The 14,321-nt window shown below is 40.3% G+C and overlaps 1 protein-coding gene across 3 annotated transcripts in view; it reads left to right on the top strand.

The window, feature by feature from the left end:
- The first annotated feature begins 7,389 nt into the window (after nt 1-7,389).
- TESPA1 (thymocyte expressed, positive selection associated 1) overlaps nt 7,390-14,321 on the top strand; it is a 32,428-nt gene continuing 25,496 nt past the window's right edge. For all 3 annotated transcript variants that reach the window (XM_074325599.2, XM_074325598.2, XM_019724383.3), the window contains exon 1: nt 7,390-7,544. The gene's annotated coding sequence lies outside the window, so the exon portion shown is untranslated. The remainder of the gene's footprint in view (nt 7,545-14,321) is intronic.

The following is a 14,321-nucleotide window of genomic DNA, read 5'->3' as shown; positions in this document are numbered from 1 at the left end:
CTTGGTGTGATGCACTGAGAAGGACGCATCGCCTAACACAAACTTAATCACACAGAACTGCAAACAAACCAAACGGAGGGACACGCTACGGAACAGAAGGACTATGCTCTTCAGAAACATCAGTGTCATGATAGACAATGGCAAGCTGAGAAACAGTTCCAGATTAAAGCAGGCAAGAGACATGAAATCTATCTGCTGTGTGTCATCCTGCACGTTGTGGGGAAAATAATGAAATTTGAATAAGGTCTACAGATGAGATAATATTGCAGCAACGTTAAATTTGCCGATTTTGATAATTGTACTGTGTGAAAAATCATTTGTCCTTGTTTTTAAGTAAAGGGGCATAAGATCTGCAAACTGGTCCCAAAGGTTCAAAAAAAAGACAGTGTGAGAAAGCAACATATTAACAATTGTAAATCAGAGTGACAGGTTGTCATGTGGGAGACCCTGCTCGCTGCGCCATTTGTTATGCAGGGTGTCATGCGGGGTCTCTGGTCCTGCTCCCCGCATAAGAACACAGGATATGGTGAGGCCAAAAAGGAATACCCATGGAGCCATAGGTAGGGGAGTCATAACACTTTACTCTCACTGGCGGCTGGGTTGGAAACACAGGAAGCAGGAGCCACACTATCCACAATCCACACTCCACATTTGCCAGCCATCATCTTCTTGCTGGCCCCCCATTTTTGCTAGCGTAGCCACGGCAGTTATATTAGTGGCCAATGGCTCACTGGTTACAGCTGACGGCCAACTAGCCACAGCTGATGGCCATTTACTACCTGAGCCAGCGCTTTTCCACGTGAGGCCAAGAGCCTGGAAACTGCACTCCTTGCTCTGTCCCCACACAGGTGTACCAGAGTTCTCTTGATTCTTCTTACAATTCTTCCATAAATTTGGAATTATTTCAAAAGAATTTACAAAATAAAACAAAGTTCAAACCTTGAAATATGACATTCAAGAATCTCTTAGATTTAACGTCAAACTGTGTTAACAATCTTATGTTCTACTCATTCTTTATTACAGAATTCACATTTATAGCCACATTGAGCTACTTGATTTTTCCCACATATCCAAAATACCCTCCATTTTCCACCTCGGTGTTTGTGCTCATTCAGGTCTCCCCTGCGAGGACAGTTTCCTTTTCACTCCTTAACCTTTTGAAATCCTATTCAACCCTGGACATCCTTAATAAAAATTATTCAATCTAAGGAAGAAACTCACGTTTACCTACTTATCCCGTAAATGTATCCAATCTCCTGGGTTAACTCATCAGTTTGGATTAGGTCAACCTTCTGAGCTGTGGACTAGTCTCAGAGTCCACCTGAGAACAAGCAGAATTCAGACAATGGGCGTAGGCTGCCACCTGGTGGCTTTTAGGAGTACATTCGTTTGAAGAGCATCTGTGAGCGTAGAGGTTTGCAGAATGGGAAAAGTCAGGACACACCGATTCTGCTCAAAGTCTCATTCATCTATGGGTTATGATATTAATATTCACTTCACAGATTGTTTTGAGGACTAGAGTGAAGATATAGTAATTGTTTTTACAGGGTATTTACTCAATAAATGGTAGCTAGCATTATCAGAAACATAAAATACTATACTGGAAAGAACTTTAAAGATCATTTATTTTCATTTCATCATTTTATAGGTAAGGAACCTGGAATCCAGGGAAGACATGGGGCAAGGCCTAAAGGTTTTTTGACTCCTCGCTCCTTTACTGAAGGAAGTTCAGAGGAAAAAAGTTCATCATGAGTATAACAAAAATGATAGTATATAATTGTAGAACACATAGATCTCATTCATATCCACCCTCTCATTTACTCTTACTTTCTAAGGTAGGCCTGACAAGTTGCTAGTCCAAGTAGGTAAGGCCGGGAGGGGACTCTAGAGGAGGGAGGTGTTCCCTCGGTGAAGAAGGGGGAGGATGGTCATGGCAGGGCAGGTGCCTGCAAAAGATAAGATGCTTTCTCCCCTGAGGTAGCCCAATTTGCCTTTCACAGTTTGGGTGGTTACGCTTCAGTTTCACTTTCTCCTGTGTGTGAATCACTTCCTTTTAGCTTTTCTCTCTGTGCTTCTCTTTAGTTCAGTCTCTCTTTTTTCTTCTCCTCTGCCTCGTCCTCCTTCTTTTCCTCTAAACCTAACAAAGAGAACTCTCCTTGGAGCTGGGATTCCTGGGCATAGCAAACACTGGGGTTGACACATATACCATTTCCCCCTCCTGCAGTGCTGCCTCTGATCAGAAGGTGACAGTTATCCCACTTCCTCTGACCAACTGACACAACACTGGTGAGACATTTTAACGTCTTTCCAGAAATCCTGGTTTGTTGTTGTCGAGTCCATCACTGGGTTCTGGCCCACACCCTCTCCCACCCCTGTGTCCACTCTGTCCACCAGGGTCTCTAGTCCACTGTGGCTGGGGGATGCAGTCTAACTTCGGTGAAATGGCCTCAGAGCTTCAGGGCTTCCCTTTTGTAGAGAAGAGAGAAGGCAGTAGGCTTAGAAAAGAGCCACCCCTTCCTCCAATCTGTTGCCTCCTGCCCGTTTCTCACTGTAACCCAAGTTCTCATGTTCTGCCTCTAAACCCTAACCACACACTCACCCTACATTTTCCCCTTATTCCAAATGTACAGCAACCTTAAAATTCTACCTGCTGTTGTGACTTTTAATGCCTATCCTTTTTAAAGGTTTAGAGACCTAAAGACTCCAATTTTAAATGTTCCCAAATTCCATGAGGTCAGTAACCCTCTGGCTCTTGCTCCATAATTTCTCCAAGATTCAACCCACTTTAAATTCTCTTTAACCCAAAAATTTTTATTACTTTTCTGTCATCTCCCTCTTTTTTCCCACCACCAATCATGTTAGGTTGGTGCAAAAGTAATTGAGCTTTTTGCAATTGTTTTTAACCTTTTAAACCGCAATTACTTTCGCACCAACCTAATACCATTGCTATGAGACTTTACTTTGTACCAGGTACCTGGTATAAAGAGAAACCCTACATGAAGCCTCTTTTCTTAGAGACAAGGAGACTCAGCTCAGAAGTATTCCACATTTCTTGTTCCTCAAGTCCGTGAGGTTGTCCTAGATCAAGTTCATTATGTCGTCCTAGCCCCAAAAGGCCGCTGATTCCCATCCTACTAAATCCCCAGATCTCTTCTCTTCCATCGTATTTATACGTACATCCTATGAGCCCCAGCTCTGTCCTCCTTGATGGTCATATAAAACACTGAGCACTAACTGTGTGAATCACACTTGAGGCCCCAGAGAGGTCCTGTGCTTCTAAATTAAACAGGCTTGACAGAAGATACAACGCAGGCTCACCAGGCAGTCAAACAATCCTGTGTTCAAACCATCTGAGTATGATGAAAGACATAAACATCATTATTTAATCTGGAGAAGACAGAACTGAAGTGGCTGTAGCAGAGGACAACTTTCCCAAAACAAATTTCTTTGGGAAGCCCTTCAAAATAAATAAATAAATAAATAAATAAATAAATAAATAAATTTAAGAAATACAAATTCTCTCCTAAAAGAGTCACAACTCATAGCAGCTAATTAAAAGCTTCAAGAAGTTGTGCCTTAAAGAATCAGGTTTGTCTTTTTTCTAACTATGGATTTCCCCAAACTATTTAGTTACATTAAAGAGTAAGCCCTCTAAGGGATAGCATTTTTCTGTCTATCCCCCTGGGTCTACCTTATTTCTGGCACTTAGAACATTCCCAATAAAATACAACCTGAATAGCATTATAATTTCAGATCTCTAAAGGAGTACCCTCTACAGAGGCCTGTGACAGACTGCTGTTCAGTTCTGCTGGACTTACAAATAGGGAAGATATAGCAAAACAGAAGAAAGAACTTTCCTACAATTAAGTTTAGTGAATCAGGAGAATGGGTTAGAAAAGTTAGCAAATCCCACTTCTTGGAATCCTCTATTTTCAGACCATAGATGTGGAGAGAAGAACAAGACACGCCATTGCAGGCCCCTTTTCTGTCTGGAGAAAGTTCAGAAAACCTTTGATTATTTAAACCACCACCGAATTCTCCGCTAGGATTCTATCCAATCTCTCTCCCCACTTTTGAGCCTTTGGTACACGAAGGAAACTCACTCAAACTTTCCCATCAAGAATTTGAAGGAACAGGCTCAGTGAAAACTGGGTGTTTGCAAACCCCAGGGTCTGTGAGAGGAGAAAGCTGAGAACTGAAATGGAAGCAGATCACGTGCACCTGGGCCTGAGCAGAGGGGCCCAGCTCCTGGGCGCAGAGCAGAGGCTGTGAGCAGCAGCTTCTGTGTCACGGAACAGCCGCTCTGGGTAGCTGTCCTGGCTCTGCCCCATGTCTGGCTGGGCAACCTGCCAGCTGAGCTCTCACATCTGCAGCTTCAGAACTTATGCCTAACTCCAGCTCATCTGTTTGATGGACACACCCGTGTTCAGAAAATGTTCTTATCAGTGTTATCATGTTCCATGTCTGAAGGACAATATCATTCAAAAGCAAGTTTTGCAGTGGACAGGAGTTTTTTCTAATGCATTCACTAGTACCTTTATAATGATTGCTTACCAAAGATCTGTCACTTAATATTTCCATTTTCCATAATAAACCAGTCACATGAGAGAAGAGAAAAATAGTGTGTGTACATGTTATAGATTTCTAGAGGCAAGAGGATCTCAGAAAATATTTCTCTATTTGTCAGACAAGGAAACTGATACTGAGTAAAATTAAGTAGCTATCATATAGTAAGTGTTAAAGTTCTTTCACTCTCAAGTCAGTGTTTTACTAAATTCCATAAAGCCTGAGGGAGGGCCCCCTAGAATGACAAACTGGCCATGTGATGAGGCACTAAATTGTTGAATCATATAGTCAGTAGAGATCTAACTCATCATCTCATTTAGTATAAGTGTTTTAATTTTTAACCAGGGGGTAAAAATGAACAAAATCTCATAAAAACCTTCTGAAATCCTGAACTGCATTTGCACAAAAAGGGCAGTTGGTTGTTTTCAGGATACATGTGAAATATATGATCAGAGTACTGTACGATGTCAATGATATAGAGACACTTAATGTTTTCAAAGGATGGAAGAAGTATGGGGGTGGGGGAGAGAGACAGAGAGAGAGAGAGAGAGAGAGAGAGAGAGAGAGAATGAATGAGAGAAACTCTAAAGTTGAGGAAAAAGGCAAACATAGACGAATACCCTGGACTTCCTTCTCCTAAGAATCATGTAGCTTTCACCTTTGACTTTCAGCAACTGCTTATAAAGAAGAAAACTTTTTTTTTTTTGAAAAATAAATCAAAATAGCACTTTTTAAAATTAACCAAAAAATCTCTAGAAATTTTCTTGTGAAATGGCATCTTTAATGAATAAGGTCATTTTGATAGATACAGATACATATAGCGTGCTGGAAAAAAATTGAAAGCATTGTATTAAAGAGCCTTAAAAAAATGGCTATAATGTGTTGAGCATTTTCCATGAGTTATACCCTGGACTAAAAACTCTACGTTCCTTTATTCTATAGCTTTAAACCCCTCCTTTAGGTAGATTATTCCCATTTTGCAGATAAGGAAGTTGAGGCCTGGATATGTTCATTAATGTGTCCAGGACTACAAAGCCACCTAGTGCCAGAGCCTGACTCTGAAGCCTATCTACTCTCCTACCAATGAACCTACCAGTGTTCATTGATATGCTGATATTTTGGCTGAGACAATCATTCCTTATGCTGAACAAGCCTGTGCCTTCAAAGACATTCAGCTTCTCTGGTCCTCAGGCACTAAGTAGCAGCAGCAGCTTTCTCTTGCTCTAAAAATGAAAATGTCCTCACATGTGTATAAACATCCTCTAGAGATGGTGCTCTCCCTATCCCCAACGCATTGAAAAGAGCTGTTAAGGAAAGTACTGAATTTCAGAAACTTAGGGTTAAAAAGAATTTTAAGTGTTCCATTAGTTTAGTTTTTGCAGTTAATTTGTACAGAAAAGAATAGCAATAAAGAGACCCATGGAGAGCTAGGTTTGGTTTTTTACCATTGACTTTGAGGTAATTCTCAAAAAAAAAAAAAAAATTAAAAAAAATAAAATATATATATATGTATATATATATAAAACATATATGTGTATATATACATATATACACATATATGTGTGTGTATATATACACACACATATACACACACACATATATACTATATACATGAAAATATGTTGGACATTTTCATCTCTACATGTAAATGAATGTGCTATATTTGTGTTTGTGTGTGTATTAAAGAGAGAATTATGACTTTACTCATCTTATCCTTGAAAAAAACAATGTTTGGAGAACTTAATTTGCTGAGCAAGAATTTTATTTAGGTTTCTTTCCACCATACTGTAGCTATACTATGGCTATCTAGTGAAGCTGTCCTATTCGCAACTGGAAATGGAATTTGGGGACATGGTAAAAAGAGATCCAACTGTAGTTATAGTCAAGAAACTATAAATAAAAGAATGAACATACAAAAAGCGGTCACATTTAGCATATTAGAGTGATAAATATTTGTAAATAAATTATACAGAAAAGGGCACAGAATAGATCAAGGAAAGAGAGATAGGAGACAGCTGGAATGGTGCAACATCCAAAAAAGAAGAAATAGTATTAGCAGATATTGGAGAAGTTGGGAGAGGGATGATCAGCCATTCTGAATGCTAGTCAGGCTGAAAGTGAGGATTAGGAAAACCTTTTGGGGTTTACTAAGGCTTCTTGAAACTGAAAGCCAATAAATTGGAGACATCTCTGGAGTGTGATGGATTTTTAAACATCCAGGTTTAAAAATTCCTTGGGAAAAAAATCATTTGCTTTTAAAAAGAGGAAAGCTTTGAAGTGGTTTGAACATAAAAATGAAGTGCTAAAAAGTCAACTCAGAATAAAAGTGGCTTAGATGGTATGCAGTATTTGAAAACAAGCTGCTGGGGAATTTACCGGAGTGTGAAATAATTATGAAAACAGATCCATTTTGGCTTAGAGCCCTCTGAAATGTGTGATAGGGCTGTAAGCATCTTCTCTGAGACAAATGTAAGTTAATTTTCCAGAGAGAGCTTTACCATCAGTTTTAGACACCTCTCTTCCTGGGGACAGAAAGCTTTATTTGAGGCAGTGGAATCCTAGTTATATGGAAGGAAGACTTTCCTATACGTACATGGCACATCGTTAAGTGGGCTGCACCTTTCCTTTGATCGGAAAGCTCTCCTGTTGTTTTGGAAAGACCAGTGCAGCTCTCTGCCGGGAAGGGCTCACTCGTGGTGAGCTCCGTGACTTCAGACACTTTGTTCTTCAGCCTCCTGAGCTAAAGTGAAGGATGTGGCTGGGGTAAGAGGCGGGGACTCTGCATTTGTGTATGTGTTTTCTCATTTCCGCTTCCCCTTTCAAGCTTGCAACAGCAGTTTAATGAGGATAGAGAGAAAGGTACAATATGCAATATGACATTTTCTCACTGTCCTCACTTCAGTCCCGATACCCGGGAAGGGCCTGGCCCAGCTTTGATAACCGCTTCACCTCAAACTCAGCTCTCTACCAGCAAACTGGTGAGTACAACTTCCACCTCAATTTTAAGGCTACACTGATTTAGGGTAGTGTTGAGAGAGAGGAGGAAATAGATCAGAGAAAAATCAGGCTGTGAAGAAAAGGGAAAAGTCAGGAGAAAATCTCCCACACCCCTGACTTCAACTTTAAAAAATTCATCCTTGTGCCTCTCCGAACAAGGAGGTTCCTTTACTTTCTTATTTCCTTCATATTACCAGAGAAATCATCTTTCTAGGGTCACAAAACATGGGTTCCTGTGATGACCTGAATCAATATTTAAAATTTTTTACCTTTCTCACTTGAGAACCTCCTCTCTGCTTTGCTGTACTGACTTTTGCTGTAAATTCAATCTGATTCTAACTTTGAAAGGTTCTCCAGGAGAAAAGTTTCTTAGCGTCGTTGCAGGTCTCGTTCTAGTGTCCATAACTCTCACTACCTCTCACTACCTCGCATAAATCAATTTTTCTTTTTGTGGGTATGAACTCTTTTTTCAGAAGCCATAGAACAAACCGTTGAGGAGATAAACTACAGCAAGATATATTGGGATTAATATGAAGAATTTACACAATTGGACAACCTCAGGCCAAATTAACTGGAAGGCTCAAGACAGACTACTACCCTTCAGTGCTGGTTTTCAGGCTGTACATCTCAGAGATGGATACGTTGACCACTCAATGACCTACATAACCCTGGGGGGTGGGGGGATGGATTCTTTGCTCCTCTAACATCCTTGCCGCAGGGGTAGCCAGGCTGAGCATGTCACCAACTACACGAGTTTTGGGGAGGGTAGAGGACTGGAAAGATCTACTACACTGGGTTTTTCCCAGGCCCCTGCTGTGCTACTGAGCTCACCAGTGGGTGGTGGAAAAGAGGTAGGTCCCCAATGCAGAACAAGAACAAGGTAAAAGAGCTCCAAAGAAGTGGCTTTATAAAACCACAAGGATTTGGAAAAGATACCCAGAGAAGTACTAGTGACTCTATCTACCACAAATGGCCCAGTAGAGAGGCCAGGGGACTTTCTAGACAATACATGGCAGTGCCAAGGATAGGGGGTTGGAAGTAGGAAGCTTTCAACTCATGTGTCCAAGCTTCAGATTTAACAGTTGTTAGGCTTGAGTGATTAGAGCTAAAGATCTGGTGCAATTTTCCTCTAACATGAATTATTATTAAGAAGAGGGTAAGCCACATTTATTATCTGTCTCTGCATATTATCAAAGATAAGCTGAATATAGAACAAAGGGGGCAGAAAGAAATCTATCAAATGATTTCTTATCCACGAGCACCCCGGGAAATTTAGAAACTCCTTCCACCCTTACTAAGAACAGTTTCTTATAACTCCTTTGGTCTTCTGAAAGTTAGATGGAGTCCTGTGACTACGCGCTATGTTGTGGCCATAGAGACCCAACACAGTCATCTCTATTCAAGGTTTATGATTCATATTCTAACAGAGAATTGAGAGGAAGTATGGGCCCAGCTCAGATCACGATTCACAAGGTCCACGCTGGTTTACAGTAAGGGAAGGAGATCAGATATTTACTTCCATTTGATGACTGACAACTGTGCTGTTTTCCACCTAAAGGACAATACCAAAGTAAGTCTTCTGATACCCACTGTACTCTGTGCCCTGCCTACATCCAGGCCTAATGCAGAGAGGCTTGAACACAGATGTTGAGGAGAAGAAGAGAAGGTTCAGATATTGTGAAAGAAAAAGAGAGAAGAAGAAAAATGAGTACAGGAGAGAAATATCTTCATTACCAAGCAAATAGAAATAAAGCATTAACGATATGACTTCACAGAACTAACCTGATGATCAAGAAATCTGCACATTCTCTCTCATTTTTCGACTGAGCTATCTGTAATCCAGTCAGATGAACTGATGTTTCTTATTTTTGATGTCTTTAGAGCCCATCCAGATGAAAAAAATGTAGTGTCTCCTGACAATGAGAGCACAGGATGACTTTTTTTCCCAAATATACAACTTTAACGTTTCCTGTAGTAGTTTACAAGCCTTGCATAAAACTCATCCACATCAGGGGGGTGGAAGTAAGGAAGAAATGAAAGGAGAGAAAAAGAGGTCTTAGATGGTCTTCTTTCAGTATTTATTCAGCTGAACTTATTTTGGGAGAGAGGGATTAAAAAGGAAGGGGAAAGAGTTATGTTGATGAATTGGCATTTTTCTTGGTATTATTGATCAAATAATATCCCCCCTTTTCCCTGAAATAGATTGAAATTCTCCCTTAGACCATAGACGTCTCAGAATGCTCAAACGCTATACTCAGGGTAATTTTTGTTCTGATGATCTTACAAACTGCAGTGACATAAAAGAAAATTCAAAATTAGGAAGATATTTCTTATCTCTGAAGCCATGTAAAAGGATGTCGCAGTTGGGGTGTGTAGAATGGGGGCAGGGGGCAGTCCATCTGGCTTGAGGTGGGGTTTGTCCCATCTACAAACAGAAATATTGGCTGTCCTGGGGTTTCCCATGGCCTTCTGCAATGGCAGTGATGTGTGTCTTGGTTGTGAGTTTGGACAAGATGTGGAAGGTCTTATGGGCCCCATCATGGAAAGTCCATTTCCTTTTTCTCTCCTCCCACGCTTGTTTTTACTCTCAGTCCCAATTCACAGGTACTGCTTGGGGTGTAGGAACAATACAGATAGAAGAGAAGAGAGGTCTCTGTCTGATAGATTTTCCTGGGAGGAGGCCAAGAACGCTAAAGAAAAACCTGGGGCTGGGTCTTAGAAACCAAGAGTGGCAGGAGAAAGGCTGTCTGATATAGAGGAAGAAAGCACACACCTGGGACTCAGAACTTATGAGTGTGAGTCTCGTTTATAACCATTAGTGTTCTTTGTGATTTCGGGTAAACCTCTCTCTCTCTCTCTCTCTCTCTCTCTCTCTCTCTCTCTCTCTCTCTCTGTCCATCTTCATCTCTTTTTCTTTCTCTTTCAGTTTCCTCAACTGCAGAATGAGTGATCAGGATTAGATTATCTATCTGATCCCTTTGGACGTTAAGTAACAGTGAAGGACCCAGTTATTGCTTATTTTTCATCTGTGCTTTACAGCAACCTCCCTCTCTCACCATCTGGATTTTACACACACTACTGTACCCTGTTGTTCACTCCTTCCTTCTTTCCTTATTCCTGAAAATGATCCAACTTTAGTGAATGGTTTAGACTTGGGGAAGATTAATAATAATAGCTGTCATTTACTAAGCACCTCCTTTATACATCAGGGACTTAATATACATCAACTGGTTATACATCACCCAACAAGTTTGGTACGTTATCTGTTTTATGTATGAAGACACTTAGGTTAAGAGGGGATAAGTAATTTTACCAAGGACACATATGCAGTAAGTAGACAGAACTGTGATTCCAAACAAGGCTTACTCTTATTTCATGCTCTTTCTACAGTTTTCCTTTTCAAGAGTTACTCACCTTACCGAGCCCCTTAAAAATATTCCCATGGTGAGATATCTGTAAGCAGAGCTGACATTTAGCAGGTACAAATTTGTTGGCCCATACTGGTTGTTAAAATATGTCCACACCAAATTATGATAAATACCTATTGCTTCAAGCCTTCTGAGTGTCTATGACCAGCCCTGTGATCACAGCCCTCCCATAAGATTCCCCAGACTGGCACCAAAGACTCAGTGCCACGCTAATCATGCCATTGTAGGACGCAGCTACATGACTGTGACTGGCATCAACTCTGATTGGTCTGTGCCATCCCATCACTGCTGGTAAATATTCTGAATGCCACAATAATCTAAAGGTAATGTGAAGTTCCGGGTAGACTTTCTCCTCTCAGCTGGAACCTAGCTGGGCCCTTGCCACTAACCCACTCTGTAAGCTTAAGGAAGGCAACACTGCTTCATAATCACTAGTTGGAGTCAAGGAGAACCACGCTAACAACCAAACAAAGCAACCTTTCCTTCACTAAGCTAGTCACAAAGCCAAATATAAATTACTTTTGGTTTATGCTGCCTCTTCTATACTAGACTGTAAAATGGAGAGTTTATGTAGCATATGAAAAGGAGAATTTACTAAAATAGTTTCTCCTTTCCTTTATCCCAGATTACATTTACTGCTGACACCTGGATGGTGATCTTGGGTTTTCTTATTCTATTATTAGTGGAAAGACAGTACAACTGAAGCCCAACCAACCTGAGTTTAAATGTCAGCAAGATCGTAAATATATGACCTTGGACAAGTCACATATCTTTGAGCTTCAGATAACAATAATTAGCTCAAAGGTGATTGGCAAGATTAAGTGAAGTCGTTCACGGGAAGGTTTTATGGATATATATAAGGTACTCAATACATCTCATGGTGTATTATGAGTTATTGTGAGTACCTATTGCTTTGACTTGCTTATGGTAACATATAGTGAAGCTCTGACTACATTCCTTAGAAAACAGAGACTAGAAGTATGTGATGTTCTCAGTGTAGTGATAATAACATACCCATAAAGTTCGGCTACTAAAGTTACTGCTTCTGCTGATGATTTTTGTTCAAAGATATTCATTTTAAAGCTCTTGACAGCTCCCTAATATTAAAACCCTAGAGGTGATTTCTCTTGTCTAGCTTCAAACCTATCTGTTGCAATTTCTATTTTTAACTATAATATCCTCAGAACAGAGAGAATTCTCTCCTATTTTATTTGGTTGTAGTCACATTCCAGAACACTTAACAGATTGTGGAGAAATATTTGGGAAGTGGAACTCTAGTGAAATGTTAGGAAGCAGAAAGGACAAAGGGCTGGAAATGATAGCAAAAGGAAAAAGTAAGGCTTTGGGGTGATTTAGACAAGTAGCAATAGTTTTTTGTTGTTTTTTGAGGGGAGGGTTGGGGAAGTAGTGGGAATGTCAGAGAAACGATATCCACAGGCTTTAGATTTCCATCCTCATAGAAGATAGATTAAATATAAGATTATAATATAAACCACATTGAAAAAGGTGGTACTCAGATTCCAGAAGGAACTTTTGACCAAGGAATGAAAACTTAGAATGGAAAACTCTAGGAAATATTTTCTGGAGATAGGAAAATTTGATAGTTAAACTTATAAATTCAATTAGACTTACATAACCCTTATACTATATCAACAAAGGATTGGCATGACTATGCCCCAATGCTTTTTCCTCTTCACTACAAGGTATACAAAACATACCTATATATTAGGATTTGAGAGCATGTAGAAAGTCAGGAGCACCTGTCCTATGATATATAGTAGATAAGGGTAATTTTTCAGCACCAGTGTGATTCTTGTTTCTCTGCAGATACAACATTTACTGAGCCCCTTCTGTTGCAAGATACTGTGCTATGCCCTGGGACAGGATTTAGGGTACAGGTTACAAGGAGTGGTGGATAGCAAAGAGAGCCACTTATCTTTTGTTAAATATGTTATAAGCACGTGCGCTGGTTGCTAGAGGTGGGGAACAGAAAGGAAATGACTTGAGTAGGCCTTCAAAGGGTCAATAGAATTTGTTTGGGTAGTGAGGAAGGTGGATGAAACTGTACAAGCTAAAGCAAAGAAGCAGAAAAGTTCAAGAAGTGCTGGAGGTCAGTGAGCAACCCCTGACTGAATCATACTCATTTGGGCTCTTCTTAGCCTCCTTCACTCAGGCTCAGCATTTTCTGGGGTCAGCCAAAGTTGGAAGTCCAGGAACCCCATAAGTCAGTATCAATTTGAAAGGGAGTTTGCTAAATGGAAAGTAACTCCAGAGGCCACTGGACCGTTTCTTAATCCTTATGGGGAAAACGATACAAATGCATTTTTATAGGTATTATTCCTACAAATATTTCATACTCAAATAGAAGAAATTCATAAACATTGGCATTGGTGGCAAATTTGTACAATATCAAGTCCCACCGATTCATGTTTTAGAAGATAAACCAATGCCCAGACAGAAAACCTAACTGACTTGCCAGGAATCAATTAATTGGACGCAAAGGTTGGAAGGATGCCCCAGTCTCCTGATTCCTAGTCAGTGCTCTTCACTGCACCAAACCTCATTGTATATATAGGTGTATGTTTTTGTATGACTTGTTTGGAGGAAATATCTCCATGCCCTTCTCTCTATTACAAGGGGACCCAAGGCCTTCAAGGGTGTCATCCTGACAGCTGTATGCACCCCTCCTTCAATTATTTCTAACACTCTCACTGCTGATGTGCTTGCCTGATAATCATTTGCTGTTTCCTCCAGATTTCCACAAAGCATACCCCGTGTCTTATCTCCCAGCAGCATAGCTTCCTCCTATTACCACTAACCAGATGATTCTATTTCTCCCTGTCTCATAATATTGCTATACGTATAGTGTTCCCATATAGCATCCCATGAACAGGTCTCTACAACCCAAGTGTGGCAGAGATTGAGGGAAATTAACTTATTCAGTCCTTAGTTCCCATGTCCACTTTGCCACAATTGAGAAGATTAGCTTAGCTATACCTTGCTTCTTTTACTTCAGACTTGAGACCATTGTTGCTTTTTTCAAGTGAAGAAATTATTCCATTCTCACCCACACTGCTTAGAAAATGGCTGTCACTGTCAGTAGGCAGAGTCCTTAACTTGTCTAGCCTTCTTGTTGTCATTACTATAATAACCATTTATCTGTAAGCCTTTCTTTGGAACTCTTAAGCACTGAGGATTCTGTTTTCATGGGCTTTTTTTTTAATTTTATTAGTTTCAGGTGCACAAGACAAAGCAATACTTAGACGTTTATCATTTATATCCCTCACACTGTGTGATCCCCCCTCCCCCCATCCACTATCCCTCTGACAT

Source organism: Rhinolophus sinicus, chromosome 1 (genome assembly GCF_057876585.1).
Source record: "Rhinolophus sinicus isolate RSI-liver-muscle chromosome 1, RSI-T2T, whole genome shotgun sequence".
NCBI classification, from domain to species: Eukaryota; Metazoa; Chordata; class Mammalia; order Chiroptera; family Rhinolophidae; genus Rhinolophus; species Rhinolophus sinicus.
This window is presented reverse-complemented; position numbering and strand designations above follow the sequence as displayed.